Below are 18,876 nucleotides of genomic sequence, written 5' to 3'. Positions count from 1 at the left end.
GCGTAAACAAACGGAAGCGCTACCTAGCGGCCAGCGTGAGATTGCAGCCTAAGATCCGACGGTGTAAGTCACTTACACCTGTCGGATCTTAGGGATATCTATGCGTAACCTGATTCTATGAATCAGGCGCATAGATACGACCGTCGGAAATCAGAGATACGACGGCGTATCAGGAGATACGCCGTCGTATCTCTTTCTGAATCTAGCCCTAGGGCTTTCACACTGAGGCGATGCGCTGGCGGGAGACAAATAAATCTCCTGTCAGCAGCATCTTGGAGCGGTGAGAGGAGCGGCATGTATACCGCTCCTTCCCATTGAAAACAATGGGAAACCGCGGCAATACCACCCGCAATGCGCCTCTATAGAGGCGCATTGCGGGCGGTATTAACCCTTTATCGGCCGCTAGCGGGGGTTAATACCGCACCGCTAGCAGCTGATTCCTGCGGCAATCCCTATTTTTAGGGGCGTTATACCGCCACGGCGGCTCCCGCCCCAGTCTGAAAGGGGCCTAAGACTTGACAGGCTGTGAGGGGGGGCGGCGGTGGCAACGGGCAGAGAGTCGCTGATTGCCGCCATTACTAGTAAAAAAAAAAATATGTCCCCGGATTTCGTTTAAAAAATCTGGTCACCTTATTTTACATGTGTATTCAAGATTCAGTTGTTTTTATTTTAGTCAATAGAAAGCACTAGGGGGAGGGGATTAGGGGTGGAGAGCTGCTGTTTTTCCAGAAAATATGCAACAAAATGTTTGTAAAATGCTTATGTTGAGCGTTTTTCAGGTGTTCCTATTGAAATCTATGGGGCCAATCTGCCTCCAAGAAGCTCATGTATTTTTTTGAGGAGACAAAATGCTCAGATGTGAACAAGGGCCATTGAAATTAATAGGATTTTGTTTGTTGTGTGGATTAGAGCTACAGGCTTCAAGCAGAAAATTTGCTCAGGGGTGAATAGGGCCTATGGGCAGGTTCAAACCATGGCCCAAGGGGTCTGCGAAGACAATGCTGCATACAGTAGGTGACCGCGATATTGTGTCAATCTCGCTCCCTTTGTCGGCGAGATTGACCACCTACGAGCCCCATCGCGGGAGCCAGCGCCGAGCTGGCTTGCCGCGATGGAGACAAAGCTGTCATAGAAGCGACGGGAGATCCGACTTGGATTCCCGCCAATTCTAGCTGCGGCATTTGGTATGCATCCTGAGAAGGAGAACTCCACGCCAGATTTTAAATAAAAAAACGACATGGGTTCCCCCCCCAGGAGCATACCAGGCCTTTAGGTCTGGTATGGGTTGTAAGGAGATCCCCCCTACGCCGAAAAACCGACGTGGGGGGGTCCCCCCACAATCCATACCAGATCCGTATCCAAAGCACGCTACCCGGCCGGCCAGGAAAGGAGTGGGGACGAGCGAGCGCCCCCCCTCTCCTGAGCTGTACCAGGCTGCATGCCCTCAACATGGGGGGGTTGGGTGCTCTGGGGCAGAAGGGCGCACTGCGGGGCCCCCCCACCCCAGAGCACCCTGTCCCCATGTTGATAAGGACAGGGCCTCTTCCCGACAACCCTGGCTGTTGGTTATCGGGGTCTGCGGGCGGGGGGCTTATCGGAATCTGGGAGCCCCCTCAAATAAGGGGGCCCCCAGATACCGGCCCCCCCCCCTAAGTGAATGAATATGGGGTACATCGTACCCCTACCCATTCACCTGGAGGCAAAGTGTAAAAGTAAAAAAACACACGACACAGGGTTTTTAAAATAATTTATTAGTCTGCTCCAGGGGGCCCCCCTGTCTTCTTTAGCCCTTTTAGCAGGGGGGGTTTTCTTCACCGCCGTCTGGTTCTCTTCCGCTCTCCGGGGGGTCTTCTCTGCTCTCCGGGGGTCTTCTCCGCTCTCCGGGGGGTCTTCTCCGCTCTCCGGGGGGTCTTCTCCTATCTTCTCCGCTCTCCGGTTCTTCTCCCGCTCGCTGTCTGGTGCCTTCTCCTTCAGGGCGGCTGGCCACCGCTATCTTCGTGTGTTAGCTCAATTACTAGCGGCGGCCAGCCCGCTCTTCTGTGACGTCTTCTTCTCTTCTCTTTTTCTGCCTTCTCCCGATGTTGACACGACCCCTCTTCTCGCTGCAATGACGGGTGCACGGTTTGCATCCGATTTATATAGGCCTCTCTTATGATGTCACAGTCCCATCATGCTCCGGTACCTACCCACGATGTGTCAACATCGGGAGAAGGCAGAAGAAGAGAAGAGAAGAAAAAGACGTCACAGAAGAGCGGGCTAGTAATTTAGCTAACACACGAAGATAGCGGCGGCCAGCCCTGAAGGAGAAGGCACCAGACAGCGAGCGGGAGAAGAACTGGAGAGCAGAGAAGATAGGAGAAGACCCCCGGAGAGCGGAGAAGACCCCCCGGAGAGCGGAGAAGACCCCCGGAGAGCGGAGAAGACCCGCCGAAGAGCGGAAGAGAACCAGACGGCGGTGAAGAAGAAGCCCCCCCTGCTAAAAGAGCTAAAGAAGACAGGGGGGGCCCCCGGAGCAGACTAATAAATTATTTTAAAAATCCTGTGTCGTGTGTTTTTTTACTTTTACACTTTGCCTCTAGGTGAATGGGTAGGGGTACGATGTACCCCATATTCATTCACTTAGGGTGGGGGGGCGGTATCTGGGGGCCCCCTTATTTGAGGGGGCTCCCAGATTCCGATAAGCCCCCCGCCCGCAGACCCCGACAACCAACGGCCAGGGTTGTCGGGAAGAGGCCCTGTCCTTATCAACATGGGGACAGGGTGCTCTGGTGTGGGGGGGGCCCCACAGTGTGCCCCCCTGCCCCAGAGCACCCAACCCCCCCATGTTGAGGGCGTGCAGCCTGGTACGGCTCAGGAGAGGGGCGCTCGCTCATCCCCACTCCTTTCCTGGCCGGCCGGGTAGCGTGCTTTGGATACGGATCTGGTATGGATTGTGGGGGGACCCCCCCACATCGGTTTTTCGGCGTAGGGGGGGATCTCCTTACAACCCATACCAGACCTAAGGGCCTGGTATGCTCCTGGGGGGGGGGGATCCATGTCGGTTTTTTATTTAAAATCTGGCGTGGAGTTCTCCCTCTCAGGATGCATACCAAATGCCGCAGCTAGAATTGGCGAGAATCCAAGTCGGATATCCCGTCGCTTCTATGACGCGCTCGGTGGAATGTGCTTTGTCTATTCCAGCGAGTGCGAGATGTCGGCACCATGACGCCGAGAATCAGCGCAATGCTGTCGTGCTAGAATCACATTCTCGGCAACATGTACTGTACCTTCGAACTGTCCGTGATTTGGAGGGACTGTCCCTGATTTGGAGAAATGTCCCTCTGTCCCTCTTTCCTCCTCATTTGTCCCTCATTTTGGTCTGATCTATATAGTTGTATATAAAATGCACTTTTTATCTTTCAAAAAGTGTTTCCCAGTGCTAAACCTTTCATCCGATTTCTAAATTGCTGCATTTGTAAATTCCAAAAGCCAATATAAAGGAATAGTAGTGGTAAAAAAAGCATGTGGGAAGTGTCAAGTATACCCCACCACATACTACAGTTGGAGGATATGGGGGGTTGTTTAAGAAATTACACAGAAAGTGCACTTGGAAGTGCAGTGCCTGTAGATCTGAGGGGAAGATCTGAAATGAGGGGAAGCTCTGCTGATTTTATTATCCAATCATGTGCAAGCTAAAATGCTTTTTTTTATTTTCCTTGCATGTCCCCCTCAGATCTACAGCGACTGCACTTCCAAGAAGCAACATTTTGCTGTAGGGTGGATTGTCAGATTTCAACAAGAAACACAAATGTAAAAACAGCACAGCCAGGATTGAAAAAGGACTGAACAGTCTGAAATGCTTATGACGGCCTTCCAGCTGTCGCGGATCTACAAATCTCACGAGGCTTTGCAAGGCTGACAGTTACAAGTATGATTCCCACAGGCAGAGGCATGATGGGGCTTGTAGTTCTGCAACAACTGGAGGGCCACCAGTTTGACACCCCCAGCAGAAGCTGTGGCAGTACAAATAAAGTTCTGTTTCACAACTGCAGGATGCTGAACTACAGACTTATTTTGGTCACTGGATTCTAGAGTGCCTGAAGCCCTATTCCAAACTGTGGCCTGAGGGTCGGATGCGGCCCTTTGCTCGCCTTTATCCGGCCCTTGGGGCAATTTTCCTCCCACTGATACAAGACACTATTTCTCTCACAGACACCAACAATGGGGCATAAATGGGATCGTATGCAGAACCATTACATTTACAATAATAAACCAATATATTGATATTTTAAAAATGTTATTTATTTAAAACTTTAACAATGGATTTGAATGGCCGGGGCCCTTTATTATTGGTATTGTATTTATTTACCAACTTACAATAGATAATAACCAATCACTTTAACTCAATTTAACTCAGCCATGACAGCTCGAGTTAATACTGTAACCAGTTCAATATCTCTATAACTGTCCCTTTTCATGAGAAAGGACCAAACCACATAATAAGGGCCTCGACGATGGGAGGGAGGGAGGGCGGGATGTTCCTTCTTCTGCTGATCCGCTGCTGTCTGCTTCACCTACGCAGCTTTAATTCTATATACAGTATAAGGGCTAGCTCGTGCCCTATTGGCATGTGACTAGTTTTTCAACCAATAATATTTAAACATATTTAAATCATAATTGACATTAAACCTGTAGTCTCCCCTGACCCCATAGGTGGGTGGAGCAAATTATTTTGCTCCTCCCTTTTCCTTCCAGCTACTGACATCAACAACGGGGCACTATTACTTCCACTGACACCAATGATAGGGCACTATTCCTCCCACTGACACCAATGATGGGACACTATTCCTCCCACTGATACCAATGATGGGGCACTATTCCTTGCACTGGCACCAATAATGGGGCACTATTCCTCCCACTGGCACCAATGATGGGGAACTATTCCTCCCATTGATTCATTGTTTACTCCCACTGACACCAGGACAATTTCTACTCCCAATGGCCACAGTCCAGCCCCTCTAAAGTCTGAAGGACATTAAAGCGGGAGTTCACCCGAAAAACTATTTTTAACATTAGATTGAGGCTCATTTTGTCAAGGGGAATCAAATCAAATAGGAACGCCCAGTCCCGCAGCCTATACCCGGAAGCGGCGGAGAAGATCTATCTCTAAAACGGTAAGTACTGCTTCGTTTTAAAAAAAAACACCCGATTCCCCTTCACAAAATGAGCCTCAATCTAATGTTAAAAATTAAGTTTTTGGGTGAACCTCCACTTTAAACTGGCCGTTTGTTTAGAAAATTTGAAGACCCCTGCCCTAGGCTAATGATAGACGGCCTACCTAGCGTTTTAATTTCAAAGCTTTATTTTAGCTTTTGACTGATGTGTACTGATAATACCTTTATGTGGTATATTCACAGCTGGATTCCTAACCAGTAATTTCATAAAAAATATTGTCAAATAATGCCGATAAGGACTTCTCATTTCTACTGCAAAAATAAGGAGACCATTGGAAGATCTCCTCATTAATCAACGTGCACTTAGCTCGGCTTGACTCATTCACACCCTCCAAGGCTGATGCCACAGTTGGGAAAACTCACCAGCGACAACAAAAACATTTGCACTAAAAATATTTGTACAGGTTGCACTGATGCTGGCTGGTTGAGCAAGCTGTCATTCTCTCACTGAGAACAACACTGTAGAATGTCACTCCCCAGCAAGAAAATGACATCTTGTTCACTCAGCCAGTGACCTGTTGACCTGTACAAACACATGAGTATTTTATGCACTTTTTAGTAATCCTGACATTGTAAGTTGTCATCAGCTAAAGAATTTCAAGTGTGATATTGACTTAAGATGTTATGTGTGTCATTAGCGTACTTTTTTAAAAAAAATAGTTATTAACAGTGGGACATATATTTATATTTCTGATCCATTGTGTCAAAGGCACAGTTCACACCGGAATCGTAGAGGAATGTAATTTCTGCACGCTCCTCTGCACTGCGATTTTACAGTCAATTCATTTGAAAAACTATGGGCTAGATTCAGAAAGAATTTACGTTGGCGTATCTATTGATACGCCGTGTAAATTCAAAGCTGCGCCAGCGTATCTTCTTTCTGTATTCAGAAAGCAAGATACGCCGAAATTAGGCTAAGATCTGACTGGCGTAAGTCTCTTACGCCTTCGTATCTTAGTTGCATATTTACGCTGGCCGCTAGGTGGCGCTTCTGTCGATTTACGTGAGGAATATGCTAATTAGGTAGATACGCCGATTCAGAAACGTACGTCCGCCCGGCGCATTTATTTTACGTCGTTTACGGCGTAAAGTTACCCCTGCTATATGAGGCGTATCCTATGTTAAGTATGGACGTCGTTCCCATGTCGAATTTTGAAAATTTTACGTCATTTGCGTAAGTCGTTTGCGAATAGGGCTGTACGTAATTTCCGTTCACGTCTAAAACATTGACGATTTGCGGCGTAATTTCGAGCATGCGCACTGGGATTCTTTCACGAACTGTGCATGCGCCGTTCGTAAAAAAACATCGAATACGTGGGGTCACATGTAATTTTTTAATAAAACACGCCCACATCATCCACATTTGAATTAGGCGGGCTTACGCCGGACAACATACGTTACGCCGCCGTAACAAGTTCTTTCTGAATACGGAACTTGCGCCCTAATTTACGGCGGCGCAACGTATCTGAGATACGTTACGCCCGCAGAATATTACGCCAGGCTATCTGAATCTAGCCCATTGCTTTTGGGGTGCCATTAAGGCAGTGCAATTCGAACACAGTGCATGGAATGCACCTTTCCTACACTGCGTTCTGGTGTGACCCGACCCTTAGCTGTGAACAATCATTCTAAACATTGCGAGTCTGTGCCCGGATCATCTGTATTGTGAGATAGTGTGATCTGCATATGGAAGGGATGAATAGAGTGATTTTGCCAAAGCTAGTTCTCAATTTCAAATTGCCAACTCTTCATTTCAATCATTGAGCTGCATAGGCACAATTTGCCTTATTTAAAACGTGTGTGTTGTTTGGTTGTATTTAGGGGCTTTAGGCTCCATGCACACAGAAGCTAAAAAAAAGCTATAAAAAAATGCCAGTAGCTTTGCAGGGAGCCTTTAAACGTTTTTTTTTTTCAATGGTTAAAAAAACGCGAAAAAACGCTGGAGTCTTTTATTTTATTTTTGTTTTTAGGGTTTTATTATACTTTTCTTATCTTTTCCAATGAATGCAAAGTGTTCTCTGATTGAGCAAGGTGGAGCTTGTGATGTCAATGCCCCACCTCTCATCCTTGTCCAATCAGAGAATGCTTTACATTTTTGAGAAAATGCAAAGTGTTCAATGAATGGTGCCCATTGCACCTCCTGTGTTCAGAATGCATCAGGGCAGTCGTTTAGGATGGGACCAAGAGGCTAGTTGCCTACTACAGTGATTTCTAGCTTCCATGGGGGCCCCACAGGTATGGCACATACTGTACATACATACACTAGTCCAAGTGGCACCAATGTAATTATATAAAATTTGCCTAAGATAATGAGGCTAATGAGGGCATGCTTTTTGCCACAGGTCTATGGTAGTTGAAAGGAGCTTCTGTAAGGACCCTTTCACATGGGCAATCCAATCAGGTCCACCTGTTTTTCAGGCAGACCTGATCACATGAAAAGAGACCTTATGCTACAATGCCATTTAAAGCCTATTGCACTCTTATAAAAAAACACCTTAATTTTGCCTTGCCCATTCACTCCCATACACTTTCTCAAAATGGCAAATTTGGTCTTAAACCACGTGATTTTCAGAAATGTGAAATCAATTTTGCTAATTTCTAATGGAAACCCTGAGCCATATACTGTATATGAATATCAGTTGAGCTATCTTCTAGAGAAAACTTACATTTTATGTTTACCGGTCTTATATAAAACGGATCTACACTAATTACTTTATATAAATTAGCTCTCTTCTTTATTGCTTTGAATACCCTTGCCAAAAAACAACCTGATATTTTCAGCAGTGGTATTGATGCTAAAGCTACAATGAGAATTTCTCCTCAGTCATGTTCTGTGGCATTGTCAGGTTAGGCAATGTACAGCAGGTTACGGCAGGTCCCGGTGTACTAGGCATGACCCGCCCTTCTAGACTGTGTACTGCTAAGTTACTTCTGTACTACATGTACAAACTTGCTAGATGCTCTTATAAAACATACAGGATTGCTAAATATAAATCAATATTACACATGCAGTGATCGCACAGAACTTAATTTTCTCTAGAGTTGGCTCTAAACATTACGCATCCAAGATCTGACCACGAATGACAATTGTGGAAATACATAAACATGCACACTTGTATTGCACCAGTCTTATGTCAATGGAACAATGATCAGCTGGGAAAATCCAATCCAACTGAAATACCATCCAACCCAAACCAATTCTGTCAACAGAATGTGTAGTTCAACCCAATTACTGTCCACCAACATTAGGATTGGTAATGGTAGCCTATTACTATATTAGTCAAAGTGTAAAGTCATTACCATCTTTAGTACATATTTCAAAATAGCCAATGGCAAAGACTACAGTATATAGGTTACGTCATGCCTCAATGCATTTAGAGCATTCTACATAATTGCTTACAGTATACATCAACACTTAATTTGTCATAATCCACAATAAACACAAAGAGGTGTACTTATAAAAAATAAAAACACATAGCTATTAGTCCTGCAAAACGGCAGCTACATGTGTCCTGTGCGAATGCCAAAATAATCAAGTGTTACTAGGCTGTTTTATCTCCATTTATTCATAAGAATTGTGTGAATCAGAAAAATACTGAATTATAGCAATTAGATGAAGCTTATGATCATAGGTAATAAATACATATTTACTAGGGCTGTTACTGATTAAAATTTTCGTGTTCAATTAATATATTTTTTTTAATCTACTAATTTCGATTAATTATAACGCACATACATTTTTCGGATCACCACCATATATAGTCCCCACTGTTATATCCACAGACATCTCCCCCACTGTAATATCCAGACATCTCCCCTCTGTAATATCCACAGACATCTCCCCCACTGTAATATCCACAGACATCTCCCCCACTGTAATATCCACAGACATCTCCCCCACTGTAATATCCACAGACATCTCCCACGCTGTAATATCCACAGACATCTCCCCCAATGTGATATCCACAGACATCTCCCCCAATGTGATATCCACAATCACCCCCACTGTAATATCCACATACATCTCCCCCACTGTAATATCCACAGACATCTCCCCCACTGTGATATCCACAGACATCTTCCCACTGTAATATCCACAGACATCTCCCCCACTGTAATATCCATAGACATCTATCCCCACTGTAATATCCACAGACACCTCCCCCACTGTAATATCCACAGACATCTCCCCCACTGTGATATCCACAGACATCTCCCCACTGTAATATCCACAGACATCTCCCCCACTGTAATATCCACAGACATCTCCCCCACTGTGATATCCACAGACATCTCCCCACTGTAATATCCACAGACATCTCCCCACTGTAATATCCACAGACATATCCCCCACTGTGATATCCACAATCACCCCCACTGTAATATCACCAATCTCCCCCACTGACTCTCCCCCATATGATGCATTCAGGTGAAAAAACTGGAAGTTTTATAACCCCTTTCAGTATGTAGCACCCTTCTAGTTTAGGGAAATTATAGGTTTTGGCTCCTCTGTAGTCTTTGGCGCAGCGATTAATTTCTTTGGGCTGCTTTAGGTTTCACAGGCTTCCAGAACATAGAGGGCTGGGAGAGTCAATATGGGAAGCTTGAATATTTAGTGCCCATCGGCCAATCCGTAGGGAAGTGTGCCCAGTAGGTGGCTGGGGAGAACATAAATAGTCTGGAGTCTATGAGGCAATCCTGCTGGAGTGTACTATCTGGGAGCATTTTTTTTAAAAAAAATTCTGCAACTGAGGACCGGGTCTAGAAAACTCACCAAGGAACTCCTAGTGGAAGCTGGGAGGTGTAACTGTCCTGGGACACTGTGAGTACTGACCCAAGCTCAAAAACCCAGTGGATGTGTGTTGTTCTACTTTGAGGGCTTGTTGTAGCTTTTTTTTCTGAGACAGCTCATACTGGGTCTCAGTTTGGCCTTCTCCTGGGTTACTGGGTTAAAGCGGTTCTCCACCCTAAAGTGGAGTCCCGCTGATCGGAACCCTCCCCCCCTCCGGTGTCACATTTGACACCTTTCAGGGGGAGAGGGGTGCAGATACCTGTCTAAAGACAGGTATTTGCACCCACTTCCGGCCCGGCATTCACGGGCAAAAGACAGGCATTCCGTCACATCCCGTGGCCCCCCCCCCCCCGTTGTGTGCTGGGAACACTCGGCTCCCAGCACACAGCGGGAGCCAATCGGCTGGCGCGGCGCGACTCGCGCATGCGCCGTAGGGAACCGGGCAGTGAAGCCGCAGCGCTTCACTTCCTGGTTCCCTCAGCGTGGATGGCGGGGGGAGCAGCAGAGAGACGAGCGGTCGCTCATCCTCTGCTGCGATCGGCGATGAATTCCAGGACAGGTAAGTGTCCTAATATTAAAAGTCAGCAGCTGCAGTATGTGTAGCTGCTGGCTTTTAATATTATTTTCCCATGGCACATCCGCTTTAAAGACATCTCAAAGAAGTTGCAACTAGTGAAGTGTGTCCTTCTGTTAGAAGTCAGCTTCTTTGAGTATTCCATACCACCCCAACCCTTCTCCTGTTGTAGGTTCTACAAGCAATAAATCATAAAAAGACATCCCAGAGTAAATGGACTGTTGCCAGTGTGATTGGTAGCTTCTGCACTGTTTGGGGAAGACCCAGTTAAAACCAGCAGCTCCTACAGTGGTAGCACTACAGGTAAACAGAAGAGAATCATCTCAAGTTTTTTCTATGCCTGTAGAGTGGGGGTCAGAGCATTGGTACATACATGAACAGCCAAGCAGGTAAAAAACCTAGGAGTCATAATTGATGACACCCTCTCGTTTGTGCCCCACTTTAGAAACATCCTGCGGAATGCCAATTACCATCTAAGGCTCCTCAGAAAAGTAAAACATCTATTCACGCAAAATAACAGATCACTACTTGCCCAGGCTTTTATGCCTTCACGGTTAGACGGGGCAAACGTATTCCTATTGGGTGCCCCGCAGAAATGGGCCCATAAGCTCCAGGTGGTTCAGAACCACACTGTTCGCTTTGTACTCGGTCTAGCGAGACGAGACCATATTAGCCTGGCCAGGAGATCACTTCATTGGCTCCCTATCGAGCAGAGAGTGATCTTTAAAACGCTCTGTATCTTCTTTCGTGCATACTGGGGACAGGGTCCCAAGTACTTACACAGCTTGGCGGTGCACTATGAACCCTCGCGCCCATTAAGATCCAAGACCCAAAATTTAGCCATAGTCATTCCATCTAAACTTTCTTCCATGGGAGGCAAACGACTCCAGAGTAGGGGTGCCATGCTGTGGAATGCCCTCTCCTTGGAACTTAAGATGACACCTAACCTGCTCCTCTTCAGAAAAAAACTAAAGACGGAGCTGTTCGTCCAGGCCTATGGATAAATTTATATTCTTTTCCCTCTCACAGTCCGCCCCCTCATTGAAGGGGCCACTTGCCTCTCTAATAACTATGATGTCTTCTACCCCTCCTCTAGTATCCCCACTGTTCCTTTTTTCTTTTATATTTTTTCTCATACACTTCACGGCTCTTTCCTCTTGCTCCCCTAAGGGCTGGATACCCTTTCCTTTCACCGCCCTCTCTTCTCTTTTCTCTCTCTTCTTCACCACGGATTGATTCAAAGTTACATCTCACCAGTGGCGCTTAGACGCTCACTTCACAGTGGGCATTTGGCGCCTAATTAAGCTCAAAAATCAATCAATCAATGAAGTTAAAGTTGAGAGTACAACATGGATATCTGATTTTATTCTTTTGATCCAGTGACCAGGCCCAGGCAAGAAGTCTGACCACCCTGACATTTGTCAGAAAGGCTGATGGGATAAGGTAAATAACCAAATAATAATAATAAAAAAATATCAGTTTGAAGTATTACCTGATTTAAGACTAGGATTAAGAATATATGCAAATTGGATGTGTTTTAAACCACATCAAATTCGCATGACATGTGAATGTGACCGTCTCTCAATGGAGCTGGTTCACACATGTCCAGGGTGGCCATGGTGCGGATTCAAAAAGGGTCCTGTGCATTTCTGGGTTTGGTTCAGGTGCGAATTCAGGCACAATTTTACACCTGAACCAGTGAACAGAGACACAACGCACCCCGGACTGCAAACTGCAGCCGCACATACGTGAACTTGGCCTAAAAGACAAAGCTATGTATCTGAGCTGATTCCACATTGTATTAACAGGTTACTTCTTATAATCACTATATGGAACAACTACAAAAAGGTGACAGCTATTTATAGATTGGTTCTCCCTTTTAGGAGACAATAGATCAGGAATGCCAACCACATTAGTTTCTGGCTAGCTTTACAAATTATATATGTACAATCAAAGTGTATCTAAACCCACAAACAAAAATATAATGCAGTATATGTTGCCACTTACCAGTCCTTATGCCGCGTACACATGTTTTTTAACCCGATTATTGTTAAACCAGCCTTGCCTACACACGATCGTGAAAAAAAAAAATGCTCGAGCAAAGTGCGGTGACATACAACACGTACGACGGCATTATAAAGGGGAAGTACCATTCGGATGGTGCCACCCTTGGGGATGCTTTTGCTGATTTTGTGTTAGTAAAATTTTGGTGAGAGACGATTCGTGCTTTTTAGTCTGTTACAGTGTGATGAATGTGCTATTCCCATTACAAACGCTAGTTTTACCAGAACGAGTGCTCCCATCTCATAACTTGCTTCTGAGCATGCACGTTTTTTTCACGTCGTTAAAGCCTACACACTACCATTTTTTACAAAGTTAAAAACGGCAACATGAAAAACTACGCAAAAATTTAGAGCATGTCTTGATCTCATAGGGACTTCTTAGTGATCCTGCTGTTATTTTGACAAATTGCCAGTAGCAGGATCGCTAGTGTCAGTCGCCCGACTAACATCAGCCTTATAGCAAAAGCATTCATATATTTTGAAAACATTGTGTAACTGTCTTTTGGAGGGTTATGGGAAATGGCCATCCTCAAACAGGATATTGGGCTAAAACCTGGAGGTAAAGAAGGGAACAAGAACCTTTGCTAAAAGTGAAAGAGTGGGATTGATAATGAAGTTGGTAGTAGCGATGGATGAACATCTGACGGGACGGTTCGCGAACGCTAACCACAAACTTTTGCAAATGTCCGCGAACCGCAAGTTTGCAGCGGGCCCCATTGACTTTAATGGCAGGCGAATATTAAAAACCTGCAGGTCATATTTGTAGCCACAAAATACTTACTAGCTGTGCACAAATAGTCCCACAACATGGACACTGACCTACCAGAAGTATTAAGTAAAAAAACGGATACATAAGTAAGTGCCGGCCATTACAGGCCCAAAAAATTAGCCGACAGGCATTTACCTGACAGCAAACAACTTTGTATTCTGTGCCTGTAGGTACATTAAGCTATTCACCGTATACAGAAGTAAGTGTCGGCCATTACAGGCCCCAAAAATTAACCGATAGGCATTCACCGGACAGCAAACAACCTTGTATTCTGTGGCTGGTGGTACATTAGGCATTCACCGGATACAGAAGTAAGTGTCGGCCATTACAGGCCCCAAAAATTAGCCCACGGCCACAGGCGTTCACCGGACAGCAAACAACCTTGTATTCTGTGGCTGGTGGTACATTAGGCATTCACCGGATATAGAAGTAAGTGTCGGCCATTACAGGCCCCAAAAATTAGCCCACGGCCACAGGCGTTCACCGGACAGCAAACAACCTTGTATTCTGTGGCTGGTGGTACATTAGGCATTCAACGAATACAGAAGTAATGCCGCGTACACACGATCACTTTTCGGCATGAAAAAAAACGAAGTTTTAAAAAACGTCATTTAAAATGATCGTGTGTGGGCTTCACATCGTTTTTCGGCTTCTGGAAAACGACAACATTTTTTTTCGAACATGCTGCATTTTTTAACGTCGTTTTAAAAAATATTGTTTTTCGAGTTATAAAAAATGATCGTGTGTGGGCTAAAACGACGTTTGAAACCCGCGCATGCTCACAAGCAAGTTATGAGACAGGAGCGCTCGTTCAGTTAAAACTACAGTTCATAATGGAGTAAGCACATTCATCACGCTGTAACAGACAGAAAAGCGCGAATCGTCTTTTACTAACACGGAATCAGCTAAGGCAGCCCAAAGGCGAATAGAACTTCCCCTTTAGAGTGCCGTTGTACGTGTTGTATGTCACCGCGCTTTGTTCATAATTTTTTTTAAATGATGGTGTGTGGGCAACGTCGTTTTTAATGATGAAGTTGGAAAAACTTAGTTTTTTGGACATGCTGAAAAACAAAGTTTTTTTTTAATGCCGAAAAATGATCGTGTGTACGCGGCATAAGTGTCGCCCATTACAGGCCCCAAAAATTTGCCCACAGCCACAGGCGTTCACCTGACAGCAAACAACATTGTATTCTGTGGCTGGTGGTACATTAGGCATTCAACGGATACAGAAGTAAGTGTCGGCCAGTACAGGCCCCAAAAAATAGCCCACAGGAGTTCACCTGAATTTGAATGAAACATGGTCTACTGGTCACATGTGTTGAATTCCTCCGAGATCGATGCCTCATTCATTTTTATAAATGTGAGGTATTCAACACTGTTGTGAGCTAGGCGAGTGCGCTTATCGGTCACGACCCCCCCTGCTGCGTTGAACGTCCTTTCGGACAGGATACTGGACAAGGGGCAAGCCAACAGTTCCATTGCAAATTGTGCAAGCTCTGGCCAGAGGTCAAGCCTGCCCACCCAGTAGTCCAGGGATTCATCACTTCTCAGTGCGTCCACATCGGCCGTTAACCCGATGTAGTCGGACACCTGTCGGTCTAGGTGTTCCCTGATGCTGGATCCGGAGGACAGCTGTCGATGGGTAGGCTGAAAGAATGATCTCATATCATTAGTGACCAACACATCTTCAAACCGCCCTCTTCTTGCAGGCGCTGTTGGATTGGTACCCGAAACCGTTTCTCTGCGAGTGGAAATTCCTCTGCCAGCGGACGCAAAAGCAGAATGCAGCATTTCTCAAAGCAAGGCCTGGAAGTGTTGCATTCTGATAGCCCTCTGTGATGGTGGTAACATTTCCGCCATGTTTTGTTTGTACCGGGGGTCTAAGTACGTTGCCACCCAGTACTGGTCCTTGCCCTTTATGCTTTTTATAAGGGGGTCCTCTTAAAACACTGGAGCATGAAGGCTCCCATTTGCACTAAACTAGAAGCGATGTACTGGCCTGGCTCCTGCTCATCATCCAGGATAATGTCGTCCTCGTTCTCCTCCCCCCCATCCACGGACAACACCAGGGATCCCAGAAAGGTTTAAAGCATGCTCTTCTTGCTCCTCCTCCTCCACCCTGGCACCATCCTCCTCTGACTCCTCTTCAGACTCCCGTTGTTGACTTGTCTCAGGTGGAGTAGCCCCCCTGGGAATTCATCCAGCATTGCGACTTCCTCATCTTCCTGCTCCTGCTCCTCGATGGCTTGATCAATGACACGATGCAATGCACGCTCCAGAAAGAAGGCGTAAGGTACGATGTCACTGATGGCGCCCTGGCTGCGACTGATCAGTTTGGTGATCTCATCAAATAGCCGCAGAAGTCTGCATGAGTTGCGCATGAGCAGCCACTGGCGCGGTGCAAAAAAACCAAGCTCCCCAGAACCTGTCCTGCCGTAGAGTTTGTACAGGTAGTCGTTAACTGCACGTTTCTGCTGGAGCAGCCTATCAAGCATATACAATGCTGAGTTCCATCGCGTCGGGCAGTCACAAATAAGATGTCTGACGGATAGATTGTGTCGCCGCTGAATGTCAGCAAGGCGAGCCATGGCCGTGTAAGATCTTCTGAAATGGGCCGAGATTTTCCTGGCCTGCCGCAAGACGTCCTGGACCCCAGGGTATTTGGCAACGAATCGCTGCACGACCAAGTTCAGGACTTGTGCCATGCATGGCACATGTGTAATTTTGCCCTGTTTCAGCACGCTCAGCAGATTGGCACCGTTGTCGCACACCCCTTTACCAACTGTCAAATTGAGCATTGTTAGCCACTGATCTGCCTGTGAACGCAAAGCTGAAAGGAGTGCAGGACCAGTGTGGCTCTTGTCTTCCAGGCACAACAGACGCAGGACAGCATGGCAACGTCTCACCTGGCATGTCGAATAGGTTCTGGGGATCTTGGGCGGCGCAGTGGAAGAGACGGTAGCATTGGAAAATGAGGAGTCAGTCTGTGGTCAGATGTATCTTGGCACCGCCACTGTGTGCCAGAGATACATTCACTTGCCGCTGAACATGGCCATATAGCTCTGGGATGCCCTTCTGTGAAAAAAAATCCCACCGCCTCTCCTGTCCAGGTTCTGAGGACCGGCAAGGAAGAATTGCGGTTTACCTGTCAACTGCCCAGCATTGGGCAGGTGACAGGTAAACTGCATACCCAAACAAAGGTAGACGCGATACCCAAACACAATTGACGTTCTTTTTTCCCCACAAATAGAGCTTTCTTTTGGTTGTATTTGATCACCAAAAAAAAAAAAAAAAAGCAATATTTTTTAATTTTTGCTATAATAAATATCCCCCAAAAATATATAAAAAAGCAAATTTCCTTCTTAGTTTAGGCCGATATGTATTCTAAATAAATAAAAAAAATCGCAATAAGCGTATGTTGATTGGTTTGCGCAAAAGTTATATAGCCAGATTCAGAAAGACTTACGCCGGCGTATCTACAGATACGCCGCGTAAGTGTAAATATGCGCCGGCTTATTTATGTTCCGTACCCACAGAACAAGATACGCCTGAAAATAGGCTTCCTCCGACCGACTACACTTTCCTACGCCGGCGTATCGTGGGCGCATATTTACGCTCGACGCATCTTGCGCTCACATTGATTTCCTATTCAAATATGCAAATGAGGGAGATACGCCGATTCACGCATGTAAGAGCGCCCAACGCAGGCTACGCACGGTGCGTGTAAGGCCCCGTACACACGACCAAACATGTATGCTGAAACTGGTCCGCGGACCAGTTTCAGCATACATGTTTGGTCGTGTGTAGGCGCGAGCGGGCAGATTTCCAGCAAACATTTGCCCGCCGGGCCTTTTCCCAGCAGACAAATATTCCTGGACGTGTTTTAAAACCGTCCGCTGGAATCCTGCCCGCTCGGACATGTACGGTCGTCAGTACAGACCTACCGTACATGTCCGAGCGCCCGCTGTCCCGTGGAAGCATTTAAATGGCAGGCCCGCCCACGTCGCCGTGTCATCGTCGCGGCGACGACGCGGCCACGCCCCGCGTATTGTTTACGCGCGGACTTCTGTACGATGGTTAGTACAGCCATCGTACAGAAGCCCTCGGGCAGACATGTACGGTGAAAACGGTCCGACGGACCGGTTTCATCGTACATGTTTGCTCGTTAGTACCCGGCCTAAGTCGTACGTCAGGCCTAAAGTTATTCCATCAAAAAGCTGGATTATCTTTGCACCAGACGTGCACAGGTCAGCTGGAGAGCAGCTACAGAAGCATCGTTACGGTCGAGCTGAGCAACCACACTTGCAGGAGAACACATCTGTGTGCCAACATGCCAGGGGCAGCTGTGGTCCTAACACTACTAATGGGTCCACCGACTCGTAGGAGGGCACGGGAGAGGATATACCGCACGAGCATGGACGTCTTTGGCATGGGTGTATCGCATCTTCAGATTCAGCCCTGATGCCATCCTAGAATTAGCCACAACCCTGCATGATGACATCACCAGCAAGACACATCGTGCACATGCAGTGCAGCCACTGGTCAAGGTACTGGCAACACTGCATTTCCTCGCCAGTGGATCTCTTCAGCGTACAAGTGGAGTCGTGGCTGGGATGTCACAATCCACCATGAGCAGATGTGTGCACCAGGTTGTCCCCGCAATCCTCAGACGCATGTCCCACCACATCATCAGTCCCACCCAGGAGCATCTGCGACTGAAGGCAATGCAGGATTTCTACCAAATTGCAGGATTTCCAAGCACCGTGGGGGCCATTGATTGCACACATGTGGCACTACGGCCCCCCGTGACACAGAGCACATATACCACAATCGTAAGCAGTGGCATTCCAGCAACGTACATGTGATAGCCGATGCCCAATGCCTCATATGGCACGTCCGTGCCAAACACCCAGGGTCCAGCCACGACAGCTACATATACCGTCAAAGCAACATCCCAACAGATTTTGAACAGAGCGTGTACAGGGACAGCTGGCTGGTTGGTGAGTGACATGGGTGTCAGGCATGACTGTCCGCCCCCATGATGCAGACATCACGAGGGGGCACATGCATGACTAACATCCTCCTGTCTTTTCCCTTCCAGGTGACTCTGCATATGCACTTGGACCCCATCTCTTGACTCCATACCGGAACCCCCAAACCAGGGGAGAGATAAACTACAATGCTGCACACATATACGTACCCGTGCAGTGGTGGAACACACATTTGGCCTCCTGAAATCCCGTTTCCGATGCCTGGATAAGTCCGGGGGGACCCTGTTGTATTCCCCAAACTTTGTGTGCCAGATCATTGGTGCATGTTGCATTCTGCACAACTACACCATGAGAAAGGGCCTGGAGATTGACATACGTGATGACCTGACCCCCGAATCACACAATCCCCCCTTAATGAGGCTACCCTGTCTGCTGAGGGAACAGCAGTCAGGAGATGCCTCACAGAAGACATCT

This window comes from Rana temporaria, chromosome 3, assembly GCF_905171775.1.
Source record: "Rana temporaria chromosome 3, aRanTem1.1, whole genome shotgun sequence".
NCBI lineage: Eukaryota > Metazoa > Chordata > Amphibia > Anura > Ranidae > Rana > Rana temporaria.
The sequence above is the reverse complement of the archived record's forward strand: the minus strand, read 5'-3'. Positions refer to the sequence as shown.